Genomic DNA, 20,414 nt, shown 5'->3' on the forward strand with positions numbered 1-20,414 from the left:
GAAACTAGAATGGACCATAGAAGTCATTGGTACAATCCTACCAATTTGCATATGAGAAAAACATTCCAAGTGAGTTGAAGTATAATGCATGGGAAAGTATATAAATACTAAGGTGTGTTGTTTTGATGTTGTGGTTGTTTGAGCTTCCCCTCCCAGCATCGCCCAAACTCATATATTTTATATCTGAATGAAGATTCTGGGATCCTGTCTTTTATAAGACAGAAAATGGTGGAATTGCTTTCTTCTAGGTTTACTTTGATTTATCATTTATGGTTGGCTAGGTATTTATGAATAAAGCCATCCCCTTTATCAACTCACTATTGGAATAATTTTTTCAAAGAGAATCATTACAAGTTAAGTTAAGATAGAACTACCAGCAGTATGTAGCTTGAACTATTTCAGTTTTGAAGGGGTTTCTAAGGCATAGATGGTTGTCAGAAGAGCAAAGGTGTTACAATGGAGCCTCATTATATATCTATATAATTTATATGAATTAAACAATATACATTAAGTAAAAAACATTAAAGCATGGTTTTAGTTTGGAATATTATTACAAAGTACCATAGACTGGGTGGCTTATAACAAAAGAAATCTATTATGCATTGTTCCAGAGGTTGGAAATCTGAGATAAGGGCACCGGCATTGTAGAGTTCTGGTGAGGGCCCTTGCTTCTTGTATCTCCAAGTGGCAGAAAGAGGGCAAGAGAATTCTTGTGTCCCTTTTATAAAGATACTATTCTTATTCACAAGGGCTCCACATTTATGATCTAATTACCTCTCAAAGGGCCTCACCTACTAATGCCATTAATTTTGGGGCTAAGATTTCAACATATGAATTTTGAGGGGACAAATATTAGTCTGCATTGCAAACATTAAATATTTGATATCAGGTGATTTTTAACCAGTCTTCCATTCAGCGAGAATACTTCCTAAGGAGAGGGAGAGCATGAGATATGAGATATGAATCGAATGTTCTCTCATTTGGTCTCTATGTGTAGTGTCTAAGGGAAAGTGGTTCATTCATTCTTTCAGCAAATGTTTACTGAGCAATTACTAAGGGCCAGTGATGTTCTCAGTTCCAGAGTATAGCAAAAATCAAGATAGATAAGGTCACTTGGAAAGTATTAGAAAGCTCCATGCTCTCATGAGAAACCACACTGAATAGATAATAAAAACTTCTCATAAAGAGAAGTTATTGTGAATAGTGCTGCAATAAACATGGGTGTGCAGGTGCCTCTGGAGTAATCTGTGTTGTATTTCTTTGGGCATATCCCCAGGAGTGGGATTGCTGGATCATATGGCAGGTCTATGTTTAGGTTTTTAAGGAGTCTCCAAATTTTTTTCCAGAGTGGTTGTACCAGCTTGCATTCCCACCAGCATTGGATTAGGGTTCCTTTTTCTCCACATCTTTGCCAACACTTGTTGGTAGTGTTTTTGATGATGGCTATTCTAACAGGGGTGAGGTGGAATCTTAGTGTGGTTTTGATTTGCATTTCCTTTATGGCTAGAGATGGTGAGCGGCACTATTCACAATAGCCAAGTTATGGAAACAACCAAGATGCCCCACTACTGATGAATGGATCAAGAAAATGTGGTACTTGTACACAATGGAATTTTACTCAGCCATGAAGAAGAATGAAATCTTATCGTTTGCAGGTAAATGGATGGAACTAGAGAACATCATTCTGAGTGAGGTCAGCCAGGCTCAGAAGACCAAAAATCGTATGTTCTCCCTCATATGCAGACTTTAGATCTAGGGCAAATGCAGCAATGTGGTTGGACTGGGACCACATGACAAGGGGAGAGCACATTTCGGTGATATAGAAATAGGTAGAAAACCCAAAACATGAAAGCGTTTGATGTCCCCACTCCAGAGGAACTAATACAGAAACCTTAAAGCAACAGAGGTTATCATCAGAAGGGGATCAGTCACTAGGGTAAAGATCAGTTAGAGATGAATCAACATGGGTCATAACACGTGTACACGAAAGCGGTGCTAGGAATATTTCTGTATAGCTTTCCTAAACTCAACTAGCAAGAACACTTTGTCTTCCTTATTAAGCTTGTCTCTTTTCTTCAACAAAACTAGTGATAGCTCTTCCTGTAAGCGGCCAGAGGTAACCTGTAAAAATGGTTCGCTACTCTCTTGACCCAGAAAACCCTACAAAATCATGCAAGTCAAGAGGTTCAAATCTTCGTGTTCACTTTAAGAACACTCGAAACTGCCCAGGCCATCAAGGGTATGCATATTCAAAAAGCCACCAAGTATTTGAAAGATGTCACCTTGAAGAAGCAGTATGTGCCCTTCTGGCATTACAATGGTGGAATTGGCAGTGTGCCCAGGCCAAACAGTGGGGTTGGACACAGGGTTGGTGGCCCAAAAAGAGTGCTGAATTTTTGCTGCACATGCTTAAAAATGCAGAGAGTAACGCTGAACTTAAGGGTTTAAATGTAGATTCCCTGGTCATTGAACATATCCAGGTGAACAAAGCACCCAAAATGCACCACCGTACTTACAGAGCTCATGGCCGGATCAACCCTTACATGAGCTCTCCCTGCCACATTGAGATGATCGTCACTGAAAAGGAACAGATTGTTCCTAAACCAGAAGAGGAGGTTGCACAGAAGAAAAAGATATCCCAGAAGAAACTGAAGAAACAAAAACTTATGGCACGGGAATAAATTAAACATAAAATAAATGCAAATTAAAGGAAAAAAAAACTAGTGATAAAGGCAGAACACGACCTGCCTGAAACTGAGGGGGAAATGGGGGAGAGGGTGGGGGAGGGGGCAGGAGGGAGAAATGACCCAAATAATGTATGTGCATGTGAATAAAAAAAAATAATAATAATAAAGAGAAGTTATATGAAGAAAAAGAAATGAGACAAAGAACAACTTAGGACTAGTAGGAAATAAGATTTCTTTAGAAACTTAATAGGAAAGACTTTGAGCTAAGATATGAATGATGAGACAAAATGTGAAAAATATGTGGAATGAGTACTCCTAACAGAAGAAGCCAGTGGAATAAAGACCTTGAGCAGGCATATGTGTAGTTGGAGTATAGCAACCAAAGGGGAGAGTTGCTCAAAATGGGAGTAAAGAGTTCTGCTGAGACCTAATCATGGAGACTGTAGTAGTTTGAATTTTATCCTAAGTACAATAGAAAGTCATGAGAGGTTTGCTTTATTTTTAACTTTTTTCTGACATTATTTTAGAGTTCAAAACAGTTGCAAAGATAGTACAGAGAATTCCTGTGTAGCATTCAGCCAGATTCCCCTCATGTTAACATTCTTAATAATCATGGTACAATGATCAAAACAAAGAAATTAGCATTAGTACAATACTATTAACTAAACTACAGTTACTATTCTGATTTCACCCATTTTTTGAACTAGTATAATTTTTCTATTTCAGGATCCAATCCAGGATACCACACTGCATCCAGATATCATGTCTTCTTATTCTCCCCTAATCAGAGACAGTTTCTCAGTCTTTCTGAGTTTCTTGTTTGTTTGTTTGTTTGTATGTTTATTTGGCAGTACTGGGGTTTGAATATCAGGGCCTCACATTTGCTAGGCAGGCGCTCTACCACTTGAGCCATTCCACCAACCCTGTTTTTCAATCTTTCTTTGCTTTATATGACTTTGACACTTTTGACGAATACTGGTCATGTGATTTGTAGAAGGTCCCTCAGGTTGGATTTGTATGAAATTTCTCATGATTTTATTGAAATAATGGATTTTTGAAAAAAAAATACAAAAATGAAGTGCCTTTCTCAGTGCATTGTATCAAGGGGCATGTGACATCGATATGTCTTAAATATGATTATATGATCCATGATGACTTGGTTAAGGTGTCTTCCATGTTTCTCCACTATAAAGTCATTTTTTCTTCTTTTCCACATCCTATTTTTTAGAAGTAAGTCACTAAGACCAGACTACAGCCAAGAGAAGGGAAGAAGAATTAAGCTCTACTTCCTGGAATATCGTAGACATTGCAGACATATGTTAAATGCAACAAAATAATCACTAAATATTTTCAAAAAGACATGTCATGGCTATGCACATGTCCTGTTTCTCCTTAAAGTGTAGAATCATAGTATTTGGAGACAGAATTAGATTATTTTAAATATATATATTACATACGTTTGCATGTTGTATCATTCACCCTGCTAAGGTGTTCTCCAAACTTCTTGAATCTGTGGTTTGGTGTTTATCATTAATCTTGGAAAATGCTAAGCTATTATTTCTTCAAGTATTTCATCTACCCTGTTGCTTCTCTTTTATCTTTCTGAAATACCAGTTAAGCATGTTAAACCATTTGATATTATCTCACCGGATAATACCTCACTTGAATGCTCTGTTCTTGGTTTTTCCTTCTTTTTTCTTTGCATTTTGGTTTGGATAATTTTGATTGACTTGTCTATGGTATTGTTCATCTCCATTATTGCGGCTTTGATTTTTAGCATTTTCATATGATTCTTTCTAATAATCTCTTTCTGCTGAAATGTCCCCTACTTTTTCCATTACAACCCATAATATATTGTTTTAAATTTTCCATTTGAATTTTTTAGCATGTATGTCACATCTGAATCTGGTTCTGATGATTGCTTTATATCCTGGGAGGGTGTTTATTCTTGCTAATTTTTGGTACACTTTGTTTTTATGCTGCCAGCCAACAAATAGCATGTGTAGGACAGTAAATATTGAGGTAAAATTTTTATGCTTAGAAATCAGCATGCCTTTCCTTCTGCTAAGCCTTTAACATCAAAGTTTTTGTTAACCTAGTCAGAGTGTGAGATTTGTTGTTGCTATGGTTACCTGCAGTAAGCCAAAGGCTTCAAATTCCTCTAGTGTTGGGAGTAGGTAGTGGGCTAGTTTGCCAGAGGTTACTTTCTCAGTGTCTCCTCCTCTTTTGGCCTGGGGTTTTCGTTTTTCTTTTTTGCTGCACCACAGAGAAAGCAGGTCTTTTGCAGCCCCCCAGCTCTATGCCACTGTTATTTTTACCTGATCTTGTGGCTGTGTAATGAGGGCCAGAAGACAGTAGCATTATCTGTTGATTTGTTTCAGCATCACTCTTAGGCAGGTGCTATATCTCTGAGCCTCAGGACATGGCCTTCAAAAGTGCTCTTGCCTTTCCTTCTGCTGTAGTTGTGGCCCAGTACACATTCTTGCCTTTCCTTCAGAGACAGAACTTCTTTTATTCTGCTGCCTTCCCCTGGTGCAGTGGGTTTTCATCAGTGCCCTAAAATGAGACCGTTGTAGCTGTTCTACCTACAAATGTAGGCTTTTGTTCTATATAGGAAGCAGGAGAGATGGATTCAGCAGAGTTTTAGCAGTCACATTATTTGCCTCCCCTAGCCAGCAGCATGATGGAAGGTTTATCAGGATTCTACCTGCTCCTCTGTAAATATTTAGTATAGGTGGTAGAAGAAAATCCTACCAGAGGATAAAAATCTTCAAACTATCCTACACTTGGCCTTTAGCAGTTCATTAAAAACACTAAGCTGAATCCTCTTACCAGTTTATATGGAGCCCAAAAGCATCTTTCCCACATTAATAATTGTTCAGGTCCCATCTCTCCCTGAAGCAATCTGATTTTCCTCAGATTTGGGGTAATATGGTTGCCTTATAACCTCAGTGACCTGACCAGTTCAAGAAACATCATCAATTTGTGGTTTGTCCAGATTTTTCTTGTATGTATGCATGGGAGAGACATTCTTTCTAGCCCTGTACCTCTCTAATGTGATTTTATTTATATTTAGAACTTGCTGTGGGTATTATATAAAGATCAGGCTTATAGAGGTGTGGGGAAAGAACAAATTGAAAAGCAGAGAAACCAGATAGGATGTTGTTGGCATTTGTTCAAATAAAATGTGGCTACTAACAGTAGAAATGAGAAGAGTGGATATTTCAGAACAATTTCCTGAGACATGGTCCAAAAGAAAAGTTGATGATTGGAGTTTATTAATAAGGATTGAATCAGGAGATGGGCACCACTCTTGTAATCTGAACAAAGAAAATTTATTATAAATAATTATTAACTAGTAACAAGGAAACGAAGTAGTCACTATCTCTAGGGCTAAGGGAGAACACCCAAAAAAGGAAGCAACTTGGAAGAGAGCACATACTCACCACCCAGGTTGAAACTCAGACCCTGTTTGGGAGGCTGTGTCTATAGCCCACTGGAGGACAGAGGTGCTCTCTGAGGTGCCATAGACTTGGGATAGCAAGCAAAGAACAAAAAACAGTGTCTAGGTGTCAGAGAAACTTAGTACAAAGCTGCCAGCTGTGATACTGGCAAAATTCACTATCTTTTAGATTTGTAGTAAGTTTTAGGTAAATATTTTTGCCCTTTGACTCAGCAATCCCAGTTCAGATATTTACTCTAAGAGAAATGAAAACCTGACTAAAAAGAGACAAGAAAGAACTTTCTGGGATGGTGAAAATGTTCTATATCTTGGTCCAATGGTGTTTACATGTACATAACATTTGTGTTGGCATACATTTGTCAAAACTCAGAAATTTCCATTTTTGGTCACTATTGCTGGAGAGAGGAGATGTTTGAGATATAAGAAAAGAGAATAAAATACAAAATATTTGTCTCAAATTTAGGAAGTGAGTTTCTAGGAGGAACATAATAAATAAGATTATCCAGCAGAATTGAAGGCCTATTAGAGATTTGTGATAAATTTGAGAGTGTTCAGATGGGTTGTGTAATTTTCTCCAGCAAGGTTCAGCTTTTCCAATATTGAGGCAGAATAGAAGGATAGTTGGTTATACTCAGGATTAGAATTTTGCTAGGGGAGCAGGATTAAGGGAGAAAGATAAAGGATTCAGCTACCTGGTTCTTCTCCTGGTCTTGCCTTAGTGCAATTTCAGCCATCTGGTGGATCATCTGGGATCAAATAGTATAAGATGGCCCCACTCACACATCTGGCAGTTGGAGTTGGCTGGGCTGCATACCTCTAGCCAAATACTCTGGTCTTGTTCATATGGAAATTGGATTCAAAAGAAGCAGCAAAATAGAAGGCAAACCCAATGCACAAATACTTTTGTCAGTGTCTGTTCCTATCACAATTGCTAATATCTCATTGGCTAAAGAAAGTCAGATGGCCATCCTAGTGTCTGTGGAGCAGGGTTGGGGAAATACACAAGGGCATAGAAAGATAGGTGTGGTGCATGGAGGGCCATTAATGTAGCAACCAACAAAGAGGAAATTAGGAGCACTACTCTCTTCCTCCAGCAAGTAAACAGAATCTAAAACTAAATAGAAACATGAGCCAGTTATTCTGGAAAAACATAATTTTCCTAAGAGTATTAGAACCTAGTCTAGGATACCTGCAATTTTTCTCGATGTCATAAAATTCTAAAGGCAATCAATTTGAAAAATACATGTGTCATAGATCATTTTGGGAAGAGAACAGTCTTACTATGAAATGATGTTTAGCAGCTTCTAAAACTTGTTAACTTGAACCTTCTGCTTTGAATGAGCAAATTTGTAGACAGGAGATTGAACTGTATGACCCTTAAGGTTCTTTTCAAATACTGAGATTTTATGATAAACCATTGAGTAATCAGTCTATTACAGCTCATTCTATCATGAATAAGAAAATGCCTTTTTTTTTACAAGCACATATACATACGCCTCTGCACAAAGCAGAGCTCTGAAACAAATGACATTCCTGTTTCATAATATTTGTTGCCTGACAGAAGAGGACCAGCTCTTGAGTTATTGCCTCATTAGTGAAAATAAGAATCATTGACAATTCCCAGAATTATGGGAATACAAATATTGCAATTGTCTTTTACAAGGGCTGCTTTTGACTTTCATTTTTCTTTGAACATCAGAAACTTGCATTTCTTAACCCTTATTCCTAGTTAAGTGGAAATACTGAAGGAAATGTAGAAGGTTGACAGTAGAAAAATGTAGTTGAGGACAAAAAGAAAAAAAAAGAAGTAATCCTTATGTTTCATGGTGATTACATAGGGAAATGTAAACAATTTTCGTTGTTCTCCAAAGACTTTTGTCTTTGAGGAAAAATTCTTATTTCATGTAGCATCATAAAAAGAGAGCTTTGCCAACCCAGAATTAGATCCCCAAGTACATTTTTTATTTCTTCTGCTGGCATAGCAAAGCTTATGGCAACTTATAATTGCCCAAGTGCCCACAGGTTATGGATCAATCACTCAAACTGCCAGTCATGCCAAGTTGCAAGCCTGAGAATAGTCAAAAAGCTTGGGATCTTTTTTTTCACAAAAGTGAAATGGCTTATTGTTATATTTGGAAGAAAAACAGAGTAAAAGGAAAATGCTATTGAGTGTACTTAGTGAGAAACATCATTTATATCTGACAGTAGCACATTTTTAATAATGAGTCCAGCAGGGAAAAGATAGAGAGCAGGAAAGACCTTACAGTGAAAGCTCTGCTCAGTGAGCCAGCTCAGCTGTTGTGAAAGTGGACTCAAAAGTCCACAAGGGAGAGAATAATATTATATTTTTTAAATGCAGTATATAGCATTTACTTTTATTTTAAGGGAAAAATGCATGAGTCAACCCCTCCTTGTGACTTGATGTCATATCTACATTTATTCTTGCTAACTGAAATTTCATACTTACACACTTCTGAATTTCTTTTTAACCAAACTTATTTTTTCAGTTATTAAGGTATTTTCATCATTCTTTAATAAAAAAGGAATTTCATTTTTGCAAGAAGATAGTATTAAGGTGAATCACATAAAGTTGCCAGCATTCTATTAATTTTGGCTCTAAAATAGCAACTCCATATTGTGCAGTCTCATATAGTTCCTGTAAGTAATTAATATGCAATAGATTTGGTGTTTTAATTTGTGGAGAAAAGATATATTATTGAATGAATGTTCCCAGTCCTGGGACTATTAGATGAGTGCTTGAGGAAAAGTAAAGAGCCCTACATCAACCCATACTAGACAATACTATTTATTTAAATATTAAAAAATATAAAAGTAAGCCAGGTGGACATAGTGGCATACATATAATCCCACTTGGGAAGCTAAGGCAGAAAGATCCAAATTTTAGGCCAACTTGGGATACATAGCAAGACCCTGTCAAGAAAGAAAAAGGAGAGAGAGGGAGAGAGAGGGAGAGAGAGAGAGAGAGAGAGAAGAAAGAAGAAGGAGGAGGAGAAGGAAAGAAAGAAAGAGAGAGAGAAAGGAAAGGGGAAAGAGGAGAGGAGAGGAGAGGAAAGGAGAGGAGGAAGGAGAAAAGAAGAAGAGAGTGCAGGAGAGGAGAGGACAGGTGGATTTGGACAAATAGCTACATTATTGGGAAAGGATGCCCAAGGCATTTCTTATTTTAAAAACATAGGGAAAAGCTCATGATAAATTTAAATAAGATATTAAAGTGTCAAAACATCAATAGGCTGAGGCAGAAGGATAGCAAGTTTGAGGCCAGCCTGGGCTATATACATAGTAAGTTCATGGCTAACCTAGGCCACAAGGGAGACTGTATCTCAAATAAATAAATAAATAAATAAACTGGGACCCTTCATATCTAAAGAAGAATTGATTGATTTTATCAATCAATTGATCAATCAATGAGGAAGAGATTAACACTCAGGTTAAGAACAAGCAATTTCAAAAAGACACACAAATCTCAGTGAAGCTCACAACCAACAATAGAGCAAATTGTGGGTGAGGTTTGGTGGTACATGTCTGTAATCCCAATATTCAATAGGATGAACTAGGAGGATTGCAATTTTAAGGCCAGCCTGGGCTACATAGCAAGTTCATAGCCAGCTTGGGCTACATAGGAAGACCATGTCTCAAAAATAAAAACAAAAAAGGTAGAAGAATTGAAAATATTAATGAGATACCACATTATCCTTCAAATTAGTAAAATAGAAAGAATGACAACATAAGCATTGGTAAGAATACAGCAAAATAAATGTTCTCATACATGGCTAAAGATGGGATTAATTTGTGCTTTCTAGTGGTCAACTGGTAATTTATGTCAAAAAAATCTTAAAACAATGCATATCCTATGAACCCACAGTTCCACCTTTTACAAGTTGTCTTTTAAGAATAAAACCACAAATGTGCCCAAAGTTACATGCATAAACATTTCATCATAGTGAAATTTTGGAAAACTAAATGTTCTTAAATAATGGAATTATTCAGAAATCATGACATATAGAAAGAAAAACACTAGGCCAGCATTAAAACCATGCAGTAAAAAATACTTCTAGGTATGAGAAAAGATATATTTATAAGAGAAGAATAAAAGAAGACTGTCAATAAATCAACATGCTCACTGTGCAACCCAGGGTAAGAGTGGATTCTCATCATGATTTAAACTGTATTTGACAGTACTGGTGACTTATTTCCTGTTCTTGGCTAATTACCTAGCCATTAGATCTCAAGGTGCATGATGGTGATGTCACTACTTATGCAGAATTTAATTATATTCTAATTTCACCTCCTTCTCCAGAGTGGGGAACGGATCATCTAGAATCATTCTGACAGTTCTAGATTGCCATGGTAGTGGCAGTGTAGGGAGGAGTGAGATTAGATTCCACTTTGTAGAACTGGTGAATTCTGGCTTCAGTAAATATTGATAATAGTAATAATAGCCTATTCTTCTCTCAATCCTCTCCCTGCCCCCAACACACTCCATCCCCCTTGTCTTGCTTTTCTTTTCCACATAAGCCACCTTCTAATACTTTCTATAATTGGCATATTTCTTGTTTTATTGTCTGCCTCCCCATACTGGTATGAAGGCAGAGGGCTTTGTTGTTGTTTTGCTTTTTTGGTCTGTTTTATTCACTACCACTCTCCAGGACCTAGAACAGTAGTTCCACAGAAGAATTTCAACAAATATTAGTCAAAGGAGTGAGTGAATAGGAGCTGATGTTTACTGTATGTATCCCATGTACCAGATACTTCAATTCAATTAGTTAAGTACAGTTTGTAGGGGAAAAGAGATAATGAATATGCAATAGTGAAAGAGGATAGTAGCTACCCTCTTTGCCTTGTTAATGGCTGTAAGAGTGTTGGATAAGAGTTGATTAGTGTTAAGTGACCCAGAGGTCTCTTTTAGTGCAAACTTAAGAAGGTGCTCCTAGATCCCAAAATGAGAGAGTTAAAAACACTCCTCATTCACTTTCCTCCAAGTTTAAAGTTGATGGGTACTTTTCCAACAGTCCCAGAACTCTCCATCAGGCATTGGAGAAGTGTGACAAGAAACTGATATTAAATTATATCTTAGAAAGTAGACTAATTGGGAAACTAAATGTATATGCCCAATGATAGTCATTTCTAATAGATTTTTTAAAATCCACATCTTTGACCTCAACACTTAGGACCCTTCTTTGGTTCTCTATATTTAAATTCATCATTCCCAGAAGGACCATACTTTTACCCTAGACGTACTAGTTCTTGGAATCATTATATTTTCGCTGAGCAAGATCAGCTTTGAGCTTGTTTAGGCAGAAGTGAAGTTTAAGAATGCATGTCCTGCTCTTCTTTCCCTCTCCACATGCTATCTGTCATAGCTACTGGCTCTGGCCCCTTTGCTGATCGTTAGTTTGAATATACTTATGATGAATAAAGCCCTCATTCTTATACTTTAACAAAAGAAGAAAAAGATGTCTCCTCCCACAAGTACAAAAAAGCCAGGTTTCACAACATGAACAGAAACTTCAAAATTATTGCCAGTTCCTGACATGCAGATGATTCTTCCAGAATTGCAGTTTTCCTACCAAATTATACTTGAAAAACTACCGGCTCCCTAGAATAAATTCTATGCAATGTCCAGCTCATATGCCCACAATAATAGGAAGAATACTGCTTCATATTTCTCCTTTGAAAGGCAATGCAGCTGTCACTGTTCGTGCCACTGCCGGATGCTTTAAAAACCAGCGACCCTCCTATAGTGAAATCTTGGAGAGACGCTGGAGACACACTTTGCAGGCATAATCACCGAGAAAAGGCTAACTTTGACTCCTCCACATCTCCAGCCGGCGCAGAGAATCTCCACTTCACGTTAAACGGAGAACCGAGGAGGGCCCCCGGGCCACCAGTGGCCGGCGCCCATACGGCTTGGGAAGACGTGGACCAGGTGAGCTTTGCAGTACCGCGGTAGCCCCACAGACAAGCCTGAGCCAGAGCAGCATAGCCCCCTGGACAGACTGACCTCCACCCGGGAAAAAAAGAGAAACTGAGTACTAAGCAATAAGAACAGTTAAGACACGCTGGAAAGAGGGTGGGGCGCCCTGAGCACTGAAGATTGGGGGAAGGGAATCCTTCCCGGGACTGTAAATAAACAAGCCGGGCGGGCCAGAGAGGCTCTGGCGGGAGCGGGGCGCGCCCAGCAACCAGGAGCGGGGACGCTTGTGAGAGGAGGGAAGACCCACTTCCCACGTGAACTGTAAATAAACACGCAGGCCTGACAACGCGGGGCAGTGTCACCTTTCCCAGTGCTTGGAAAGGGGAAAGCCTGTAGCAGAGGCCCCCGCACAGGAGAACTCTGAGCAAACAAAGCCTGTGGGACCAGGTGAGTGCTAGCTCACCCCAGAGATCTGCATAAATAACGCCGCCAGCTACAGGCTGAGAGCAGCAGGCAGGCAAGCCACAGTTGCAGATACCACTCTCAGAACTGCCTCCAGACGCTTTTTTTTCTTTTTCTCCCTACCTTTGATGAGAGAACAACCGAATTACACCTGCAAGCCGAAAAACTTACTGAAACTGTATTGCATTTGAACTGGGGACACTTGGTGGGGTTTTTTTTTTTTTTTCTTCTGTGTGTGTGTGAGTGTAGTTTTGTTCTACTTTATGCATCCCCTTTGATGAGACAACTACAGAACAACATCTGAGGCACCAACTCCAGGACTGGAGATTGAGACGGACATCCAAATTATTAAGACTGAAATTGCATTGCATATAAACTTGGAAGTTTTTTGGTTTTTTTTTTTTAATTTTCTATTTTCCATTTTATTTTAATTCATTTTTATATATAGATATTACTTTCATATACTTATTTTTTTTATCTTTGATTTTCAATCCTCTCTGTCTCTCTATTGTCTGTTCAGCTTACTGTTGATTAGTACACTAACACTCCCTGTTTATACCTTTGAAACTCTCTTGTCTGATACCTTGTTCTGCTTTCTCCCTCTTGTCTGTATATTTGTTTTCCCCTTTTCTTTAACTTCTTGCATTCCATCTCAGCTCACTCTTCCATTCTCAATATTACCATTGTTATTATTACAAGCTAGAAAATACTTAATTACACACAGTACAGGGACAGTAACAACACCAAGGACAATGACAGGAAGACAGAAAAAACAAGGAAACCAGTTTCCCCACAGAAAAAAATTAGTACAGGAACCAGAGGGGAATGAAGAGAACAGAAGCTCAGATCCACACTCCAACAAAATGAAGATAAACTATGCCAAAGGACCCAATGAAGCCCACAAGAATAATTTAAAAGAAGATATACTACAAGTACTCAATGAGAATTTTATAGAGATGATACTGGATAGGGTCAACCAAAATGTACAGGAGACACTCAAGAAATTCCAAGACAATAAAAATAGAGAATTTGAAAAAGCAAAAGAAGAAATAAAGGAAACCATAGAAGCACTGTATAAACACCAAAGTGAAAGAGAGAACACAATGAATCAATGGATAAATGAACTCAGGACAAAAATAGACAACATTAAAGAGGAAAACAGCCAGGATATGGAAAACCTCAGAAAAAAGAACGAAACAGAACTGCAAAACAAAACGGAAGGCCAATCCAGCAGAATAGAACAAACAGAAGACAGAATCTCAGAACTTGAAGATGAAATGGTAATTAAAGGAAAAACTGAAGAACTATTAATTAAACAACTCAAGACCTGTGAAAAGAAAATGCAAGAACTCACCGACTCCATCAAAAGACCAAACTTGAGAATCATGGGCATCGAAGAAGGAGAAGAGGTGCAAGCGAAGGGAATGCGTAATATATTCAACAAAATAATAACGGAAAATTTCCCAAATCTAGAGAAAGATATTCCCATACAAATGCAAGAGCCCTCCAGGACACCAAACAGACCAGATCAAAATAGAACTACTCCACGACATATCATCATTAAAACAACAAGTTCAGAAACTAAGGAAAGAATATTGAAGGCTGTAAGAGAGAAAAAACAAGTAACATACAAAGGTAAACCCATCAAAATAACAGCAGACTTCTCAACAGAAACATTAAAAGCAAGAAGAGTGTGGGGTGAGATCTTCCGGGCACTGAATGAAAATAACTTCAACCCCAGGATACTCTACCCAGCAAAGCTATCATTCAAAATAGATGGAGCAATAAAAGTCTTCCATGAGAAGCAGAAACTAAAACAATATGTGACCACAAAGCCACCATTACAAAAGATTCTGCAAGGGATCCTGCAAACAGAAAGTGACACCCAACTTAACCATGAAAAGGCAGGCAGCACCAAACCACAGGATAAGAAAAAGCAAGACAGTAGAGAGTAACATCAAGTTAGGTACACACAATCAAACCTTCAAACAACTAAGATAACCAAATGGCAGGAATCACCACATACCTATCAGTACTAACACTTAATGTTAATGGACTTAATTCACCCATCAAAAGACACCGTTTGACAAAATGGATTAAAAAAGAAGATCCAACAATTTGTTGCTTACAGGAGACTCATCTCACCGACAGAAATAAGGATATGCTTAGGATGAAAGGCTGGAAGAAGATTTACCAAGCCAATGGCCCCCGAAAACAAGCAGGAGTAGTAATACTTATCTCTGATAAAGTAGACTTCAAACCTACATTGATCAAACGAGATAAAGAAGGACATTCCATACTAATAAAAGGGGAAATAGACCAAAAGGAAATAATAATCATCAATCTGTACGCACCCAATGTCAACACACCCAATTTCATCAAACATACCCTGAAAGACCTAAAAGCATATATAAACACCAACACAGTGGTTGTGGGAGACTTTAACACTCCATTAGCATCAATAGATAGGTCATCCAAACAAAAACTCAATAAAGAAATCCAAGATCTAAAATATGCAATAGATCAAGTGGACCTAGTAGATGTCTACAGAACATTTCATCCAACCTCTACACAATATACATTCTTCTCAGCAGCCCATGGAACCTTCTCCAAAATAGATCATATCCTAGGGCATAAAGCAAGCCTCAGCAAATATAAGAAAATAGAAATAATACCATGCATACTATCTGACCACAATGCAGTAAAAGTAGAACTCAACAACAAAAGTAAAGATAAAAAACATGCAAACAGCTGGAAACTAAATAACTCATTACTTAATGAAGAATGGATCATCGATGCAATAAAAGAGGAAATTAAAAAGTTCCTAGAAGTCAATGAAAATGAAAACACAACCTACTGGAACCTATGGGACACAGCTAAGGCAGTCTTGAGAGGAAAGTTTATAGCCATGAGTGCATATATTAAAAAGATTGAAAGATCCCAAATCAATGACCTAATGATACATCTCAAACTCCTAGAAAAACAAGAACAAGCAAATCCCAAAACAAATAGAAGGAGAGAAATAATAAAAATAAGAGCTGAAATCAACGAAATAGAAACCAAAAAAACCATACAAAGAATTAATGAAACAAAAAGTTGGTTCTTTGAAAAAATAAACAAGATCGATAGATCCCTGGCAAACCTGACTAAAACGAGGAGAGAAAAAACCCAAATTAGTAGAATTAGGAATTCAAAAGGGGAGAAAACAACAAACACCATGGAAGTCCAGGAAATCATCAGAGACTACTTTGAGAACCTATATGCAAATAAATTTGAAAATCTAAAAGAAATGGACAGATTTCTAGATACATATGATCATCCAAAACTGAACCAAGAGGAAATTAATCACCTGAATAGATCTATAACACAAAATGAAATTGAAGCAGCAATCAAGAGTCTCCCCAAAAAGAAAAGTCCAGGACCTGATGGATTCTCTGCTGAATTCTATCAGACCTTTAAAGAAGAACTGATACCAACCCTCCTTAAACTGTTCCATAAAATAGAAAGGGGAGGAAAACTGCCAAACACATTTTATGAAGCCAGTATTACACTTATCCCAAAACCAGGCAAAGACACTTCCAAAAAGGAGAACTATAGGCCAATCTCCTTAATGAACATTGATGGAAAAATCCTCAACAAAATAATGGCAAATCGAATTCAGCAACACATCAAAAAGATTATTCACCACGACCAGGTAGGCTTCATCCCAGGGATGCAGGGGTGGTTCAACATACGAAAATCAATAAACGTAATAAACCACATTAACAGAAGCAAAGACAAAAACCACTTTATCATCTCAATAGATGCAGAAAAAGCCTTTGATAAGATCCAACATCATTTCATGATAAAAGCTCTAAGAAAACTAGGAATAGAAGGAAAGTTCCTCAACATTATAAAAGCTATATATGACAAACCTACAGCCAGCATTATACTTAACGGAGAAAAATTAAAACCATTCCCTCTAAAATCAGGAACCAGACAAGGATGCCCACTATCTCCACTCCTATTCAACATAGTACTGGAATTCCTAGCCAGAGCACTTAGGCAAGAAGAAGGAATAAAAGGAATACAAATAGGTAAAGAAACTGTCAAAATATCCCTATTTGCAGATGACATGATCCTATACCTTAAAGACCCAAAAAACTCTACTCAGAAGCTTCTAGACATCATCAATAGCTATAGCAAGGTAGCAGGATATAAAATCAACATAGAAAAATCATTAGCATTTCTATACACTAACAATGAGCAAACTGAAAAAGAATGTATGAAAACAATTCCATTTACAATAGCCTCAAACAAAATCAAATACCTAGGTGTAAACCTAACAAAAGATGTGAAAGACCTCTACAAGGAAAACTATACACTTCTGAAGAAAGAGATTGAGGAAGACTATAGAAAGTGGAGAGATCTCCCATGCTCATGGATTGGTAGAATCAACATAGTAAAAATGTCGATACTCCCCGAAGTAATCTACATGTTTAATGCAATTCCCATCAAAATTACAATGACATTCATTAAAGAGATTGAAAAATCTACTGTTAAATTTATATGGAAACACAAGAGGCCACGAATAGCCAAGGCAATACTCAGTCAAAAGAACAATGCAGGAGGTATCACAATACCTGACTTCAAACTATATTACAAAGCAATAACAATAAAAACAGCATGGTACTGGCACAAAAACAGACATGAAGACCAGTGGAACAGAATAGAGGATCCAGATATGAAGCCACACAACTATGAGCAACTTATCTTTGACAAAGGAGCTAAAAATATACGATGGAGAAATAGCAGCCTCTTCAACAAAAACTGCTGGGAAAACTGGTTAGCAGTCTGCAAAAAACTGAAACTAGATCCATGTATATCACCCTATACCAAGATTAACTCAAAATGGATCAAGGATCTTAATATCAGACCACAAACTCTTAAGTTGATACAAGAAAGAGTAGGAAATACTCTGGAATTAGTAGGTATAGGTAAGAACTTTCTCAATGAAACCCCAGCAGCACAGCAACTAAGAGATAGCATAGATAAATGGGACCTCATAAAACTAAAAAGCTTCTGTACATCAAAAGAAATGGTCTCTAAACTGAAGAGAACACCCACAGAGTGGGAGAAAATATTTGCCAATTATACATCAGACAAAGGACTGATAACCAGAATATACAGGGAACTTAAAAAACTAAATTCTCCCAAAACTAATGAACCAATAAAGAAATGGGCAAGTGAACTAAACAGAACTTTCTCAAAAGAAGAAATTCAAATGGCCAGAAAACACATGAAAAAATGCTCACCATCTCTAGCAATAAAGGAAATGCAAATTAAAACCACACTAAGATTCCACCTCACCCCTGTTAGAATAGCCATCATCAGCAACACCACCACCAACAGGTGTTGGCGAGGATGCGGGGAAAAAGGAACCCTCTTACACTGTTGGTGGGAATGTAGAGTAGTACAACCACTCTGGAAAAAATTTTGGAGGCTACTTAAAAAGCTGGACATCGATCTACCATTTGATCCAGCAATACCACTCTTGGGGATATACCCAAAAGACTGTTACTCCAGAGGCACCTGCACATCCATGTTTATTGCGGCACTATTCACAATAGCCAAGTTATGGAAACAGCCAAGATGCCCCAGCACTGACGAATGGATTAAGAAAATGTGGTATCTATACACAATGGAATTTTATGCAGCCATGAAGAAGAACGAAATGTTATCATTCGCTGGTAAATGGATGGAATTGGAGAACATCATTCTGAGTGAGGTTAGCCTGGCCCAAAAGACCAAAAATCGTATGTTCTCCCTCATATGTGGACATTAGATCAAGGGCAAACACAACAAGGGGATTGGACTATGAGCACATGATAAAAGCTTTAGCACACAAGGGAGGGGTGAGGATAGGTAAGACACCTAAAAAACTAGCTAGCATTTGTTGCCCTTAATGCAGAGAAACTAAAGCAGATACCTTAAAGCAACTGAGGCCAATAGGAAAAGGGGACCAGGAACTAGAGAAAAGGTTAGATCAAAAAGAATTAACCTAGAAGGTAACACCCATGCACAGAAATCAATGTGAGTCAATGCCCTGTATAGCTATCCTTATCTCAACCAGCAAAACCCCTTGTTCCTTCCTATTATTGCTTATACTCTCTCTACAACAAAATTAGAAATAAGGGCAAAATAGTTTCTGCTGGGTATTGAGGGGGTGGGGGGAGAGGGAGGGGGTGGAGTGGGTGGTAAGGGAGGGGGTGGGGGCAGGGGGGAGCAATGACCCAAGCCTTGTATGCACATATGAATAATAAAAGAAAAATGAAAAAAAAAAAAGAAAGGCAATGCAGTCTAGTTGATAAGAGATCAGAGCAGATGCCATAAACCAGGCTGTGTTTATGATACTTCTCCCCTCTCTCTTTTCCTTTCCATTCCAGTCCCCTCCTTTCTTGTCTTCTTCCTTCCTCTCCACTCCTTTTATCTCTTCTCCACTCCCCTCTTTTCCTCTCTTCTCTGCTGTTTTCTCCCTTCCTTTTCATCTAATCCTTTCCTCTCTTAAATTTTCTCTTCTTCCCCCCCTTCCCAAAGTAAAATATTTGCTATAAATAAATTTATACTAAGACTGACAATACCAAGTGATGGCAAGCATGTATAGGAACTAGACCTCTCATACATTGCTGGTGGAAGTGTAAAATGGCACAACCACTTTGGGCAAAGATTTCACAGTTTCTCAGAAAGTTAAAACATGCATCTATCCTATGACCCAGAAGTTCTGCTGCTATTTATGTACTCAAGAAATGGAAACATGTCCACAAAAAGACTTGTTCAATATGTCATAGAAGCTTTACTAGTAATATCCCAACCCTAGAAATAACCCAAGTTCCTATCAACAATGGAGGGACAATGGATTACAACTCAGCAATAAAAGGAAATGAACTGCTGATGTATGCACTAATTTGGATGAATCTCACCAACATAATGTTGAATGAAAGAATGTAGACATAAATAAAGCAGTACATACTATATGTTTTTTATTTATATAAAATTTTGGAACAGATAAAAACTAATCTATAGTGATAGAAATAAGATCATTGTCTCCCTGGGCCAACAGGAATGGCAACTATGAAAGATATTGGCTTAAAAGAGAATGAAGGAGATTTCATCATCTTATATCATGGCTTCAATGTTGTCTATATTTGTCAAAAGTCATCAAACTATGCACTTAATAACTATGCATTTTATTATTTGCAGTTAATACTCTAGTAAAGTTGATTGAAAGATAGATAGTGCCTTCTAGGCAAGGGTTTAGAAAATAGTTTTCTTCCCAGAGTGCAAAGGTGAATATTATATCAGCCTCTGAACATTCACACATTGGTAGGCTGGAGGAAGTGGGGTAAATCAGTGAGGTCATGGGTCCATTGGTAAAATTCCTGCTGTCTGACTCATTAAATTTGACAGTCACCAAGTGCTTTAGTCTAAAAGATAATATGTTGTGTATTATGTGAAATATAAACATGAATAATTCAAAATTCTCACTCCCAAGTTACTAATTAGTTTTGACTTAACAGTGATAAAAATAATGGTTGTGTACTCACCTTACTGTGAAATAAGGAATAAGTGGGTGGCATACTTACTATTGGATATCTTATTTCTATATGGTTGCCAAGCTTCCTAGGAAGAATTTTGAGGGAGACTTGCAGCCCAAGAATGAATCAGCAGACACTGCAGTTAATACTCATCCATCAGAGAGTGAGGACAAGGTTGCCTTTCTTTGGTTTTAAAACATGTCCAAGAAGGCAGGAGACATCCTTACTTGTGGTGACAAGATGGTGGTAAGTCAAAAGGTGACCACCTACTTTGAAACACTGAAGTGAGAGCATCA

The 20,414-nt window shown here is 37.7% G+C and overlaps 1 pseudogene; it reads left to right on the plus strand.

Moving 5' to 3' along the window:
- The first annotated feature begins 2,118 nt into the window (after positions 1-2,118).
- Positions 2,119-2,703, plus strand: LOC109675326 (large ribosomal subunit protein uL22-like; annotated as a pseudogene).
- Positions 2,704-20,414: the final 17,711 nt, after the last annotated feature.

Source organism: Castor canadensis, chromosome X (genome assembly GCF_047511655.1).
Source record: "Castor canadensis chromosome X, mCasCan1.hap1v2, whole genome shotgun sequence".
In the NCBI taxonomy this organism is placed as follows: domain Eukaryota; kingdom Metazoa; phylum Chordata; class Mammalia; order Rodentia; family Castoridae; genus Castor; species Castor canadensis.